The sequence below is a fragment of the Chrysochloris asiatica genome, unplaced genomic scaffold, assembly GCF_000296735.1.
Source record: "Chrysochloris asiatica unplaced genomic scaffold, ChrAsi1.0 scaffold00119, whole genome shotgun sequence".
NCBI lineage: Eukaryota > Metazoa > Chordata > Mammalia > Afrosoricida > Chrysochloridae > Chrysochloris > Chrysochloris asiatica.
In genome coordinates this window covers 4042469-4046573 of record NW_006408637.1, presented here as the reverse complement: position 1 = coordinate 4046573, position 4105 = coordinate 4042469, and the positions used below count along the sequence as shown (strand labels likewise).

The window sequence follows — 4105 nt, the reverse complement described above, 5'->3', positions numbered from 1 at the left end:
AACAGCTGGTAGTTTTGAACTGCTGACCTTGTGGTTTGGAGCCCAATTGGTAACCACTACGCTACCAGAGCTCATTTATGAATGGCCATAGAAAGAGAAAACATATTTGAAGGGCAAAAACCTACCTGAGACAAAGGTGCAATTTATTTATGTATTCCCTTTTTCTTGACCAGAGTACAACCACAGGGAATCTCCTGGTTTCCAAGTGGTTGGAGCCACTTAGAAGTTGAAACCAAGGGAGGAACTAGATACAATAACCCCACTAGGGCAGGCTCAGATTAAAATCTGCAAAGTTGATCTTGGCCAGCCCTAGACTGACTCTCACTAGGGGAAGAGGCTGCACAGATACACTGGGTATGGAAAAAGAAAAAGGAGAAAGGAAAGGAGGCAGGTGATTTGTGGGAGTGTTTTCTCTTCTTGCTTCATCCGACAGGAGACAGCAACTGGAGCAACACAACCAAACTACAACTGCATCCTTTAAAATCCAACCAATTGAGCAAGAGCCAATACCAGATGTTATACTATACCAGAACAGTGTCTGCAACCATCAACTGATAAAAACACTGAATTTAACTATACAAAAAGTGAAGCGAGAACACTGTCTCCTGATCACACTTACCAAGAGGCAATTGGAGGTGTTTACAAATATACCAATATACATTTATCAAATTAATACATATACAACAACATCACAAAACCTAAAAGGCAGCAGAAATTTTCTGCTCACCTGCAGAAACAAGACAGAGTAGCTCAAACACATGACCAAGAGGAGGAGTTAGAAAATGCTTTTGAGGAGGAAGATGCACTGGAATTACCTAAAAAATAATTCAGGAGATTGATATTGAAGTACATCCGAATGTTCCCAAAAAGGGAGATAAAAATAAAGAAGTAAGAAAAGTGCTACAGGAACAATCAAACAATAAGGATACAGCATTGAAGACAATGCAACATGTACAAACAGGCACAGATGATAATACTTAAATACCAGAAATGGACAATACACTGAAAGGGCAAAGGAGCAGAACATAAGCAATGGAAGCCAGAATTAGCAAACTTGAAGACAAATCTTTCAATACTGCTAAGATAGGAGAATAATCAAAAAAGAAAAAAATATCTGAAGAAAGCCTAAGATTCATGTGTAACAACATGAAGAAGGATAACCTAAAAGTCACTGAAATTCCAGGACAGGAAGAGACAAAGAAAATCATAGAAAAGATAGCTGAAGAGCTACTGGAAAAAAAGTCTCCTAACATCTTGAAGGACAAGATCAGCAATTAAGAAGCTGAACAAACCCCAGGGAAGCTAGACCTCAAAAGAAAATAAAAAACACATATCATAATCAAACTCTCCAAAATCACAGATAAGGACAGAAAGCACCTAGGGAATACGGAAGTGTTACCTACAGAGGAAAACCAATAAGATTAAGTTCTAATTTCTCAGCAGAAACCCTGCAGGCAAGAAAACAATAGGAAGACATATGCACAACTCAGAAAAATGCTGCCAACCAAGAATCATATACTCAGGAAAGCTGTCCATCAAATATGACATCAAAACCAGAACATTTCAGGATAAACAAAAATTAAAGGATTTTGTGAAAGGTACGCCAGCACTTCGAAAGATACTAAAGGGAGGTCTTTGGACTGAGAACCAGCAAGAGCAGAGAACAACCAGAGACTGACATATGTGGCACCACCATCCAAAACTCAGACCTGATATGGAAGTATCTAGAGCAGAACAGCATTACAAGGCTGAAAATAGGTGATCTGGATTTTACATTATGGTCAGGATAACTAGAAAGCAAAGGGAAGGAAAAGTATAGTTACAGAGGTCCATGAGATAAGGTCAGGTATTTCAGGATAAAAGAGACTTCTAAAATGAGGAAGAAATTAATAAAGTTCAGGGTAACCTCAAAGAAACTTGATACATCCTCACATCAAATCAAGAAAAGGAAAAGCCAAATAGATTTTGTAAACATTAAAACTCTGAAGAAATTGACAAGAAGAAGCATAAGAAATGAACTCAGCACTGAAAAACATGCAAAATAACAACAAAAAGGAAACCAGAACCACCACACACACACACAATCAAACAGCAAAACGACAGCTATTAATCTATACCTATCGATACATACACTGAATGTCAATGGATTAAATGCACCAGTCAAGAGACAGGTGTAACAGAACAGATACAAAAGTAGGGTCCTCCAATATGCTTTATACAAGAGACACACAAAGACAAAAATAGACTAAGAATTAAAGGGTGGAAAAATATATCAAGGTAACTGCAATAAAAAATAAGCAGGAGTAGCAATATTGAATTCTGAAAATAAACTTTAAGGCAAAAACCAGAATAAGACTGCCAAGCAGAGGTAGTGACCCAGAGCTAGAAGCTGTGGAGCTGAGCATCTGGAAGGAGAGGTGTGACCAATTTTTCATCTTTCACTTTTCATTTTTCACATCTCTTTCCTCATCACTCCAATAGTGACCTCACAGCCCAGCCCAGACAACTTCAGGTGGGCAGGAGCACACCCCAAAAAGGGTCCAGTATTATACCCACAGTTTTCCCATGGCACAGAGAGGATTCCACAGACTGTTTCTTATGATGTCTGACTCTGAGACCCAAACCCAAAGTTGACCACAGTGGGACCCTTTTTCTTTCCCTGAACAGCAAGGCCACTGGACACTCAATCACAATTTTATTTTTGTTTTTGATTGGTGGTTTCTGTCTCTGATTTGATAGTGTCTTTAGTCCTTTTGCCTCACTCTTTTCTCAGGGAAGGGAAGCTTTCTCCCCCTATGTTACCCAAGAAGAGACAGCAACTGTGCTCATATAGCCAGGCTACAAGCATACCCCATAATATTGTACCATCTGGACAAGAGCCAATACCAGCTGCTAGGCATTACACATGAAAAGGGAAGCCTATCTGCAGATCATATCCACCAGGAGATGTTTAGTAAGCATAACAACAAAACAACATACATTCATTTAAACATTAAAAACCCACATAACTACTGACTATGTCCAAGAAAACACAATTAAAGATCCCAACACATGTAAAAAACAAAACAAAAGTAATTGGGACAAATGAACAGACTTTCCAGTAGAAGAGCAGGCTCTGGATCTGCCTAAGAGGGAATTCAGAAGAATGATATGGAAACAAATTCAAATGTTGCAAAAAGGGGTGGCGGAAAATAAGGACGAAGTCAGGAAAGTGCTACAGGAGCAATCAAACAAGATAGATATGGCATTGGAAACAATTCAAAACCTATAAAAAGAAGTCCAGATTATTAATAATAAAATATCAGAAATGGACACTTCACTGAAAGGGGAAAGGAGTAGAATTGAAGAGATAGAAGGCAGAATCAATGAGCTGGAAGACAAATCTATCAATACTGCTAAAATAGAAGAGCAAGAAGAAAAAAGGATTTAAAAAATCTGAAGCTAGTCTAAGATTCATGCTGGATAACATGAAGAGGAATAACTTAAGAATTATTGGCATTCCAAAACAGAAAGTATCAGAGAAGTCCACAGAGGAGATAGTTGAAGAGCTTCTGGAAGAAAACTTTCCTAACATCTTGAAGGATGAGAAGATAAGCATTCAAGAAGCTGAACGGACCCCAGGAAGGATAGACCCTCAAAAGAAAATCACCAAGACATATAATCAAGCTCTCCAAAATCAAGGACAAGGAGAGAATCCTAAAAGCAGCCAGGGGAAAGACAAATGTTACCTACAAAGGCAAGCAAATCAGATTAAGCTCTGACTTCTCAGCAGAAAGCATGCAGGCAAAAAGGCAATGAGGAGATATATATAAAACCCTAAAAGGAAAAAAAAAACTGCTCACCAAGAATCATCTATCCCACAAAACAGTCAATCAAAAATGATGGTGCAATCAAAACATTCCAGGATAAATAGAAGCTTAGAGATTTTGTCAAAGCCAATCCAGTGCTTCAAAACATCTTAAAGGGAGTTCTTTGGAATGAAAACCAACAAGAACAGACAATAACCAGAGATTGTCATACATGGCAATACCACCAAGAATTTATTCGACAGATAGTGTAGGACCAAGAAAAAGACTCCATTCTGTACATTAGCCTGAACACGTCC

The 4105-nt window shown here is 38.4% G+C and overlaps 1 protein-coding gene and 1 pseudogene across 1 annotated transcript in view; one reads left to right on the top strand and one right to left on the bottom strand.

Moving 5' to 3' along the window:
• WDR64 (WD repeat domain 64) overlaps nucleotides 1–4105 on the bottom strand; it is a 457550-nt gene that overhangs the window by 439377 nt on the left and 14068 nt on the right. The gene's annotated exons all lie outside the window — the stretch shown is intronic.
• Nucleotides 357–4105, top strand: part of LOC102839356 — a 14917-nt pseudogene continuing 11168 nt past the window's right edge.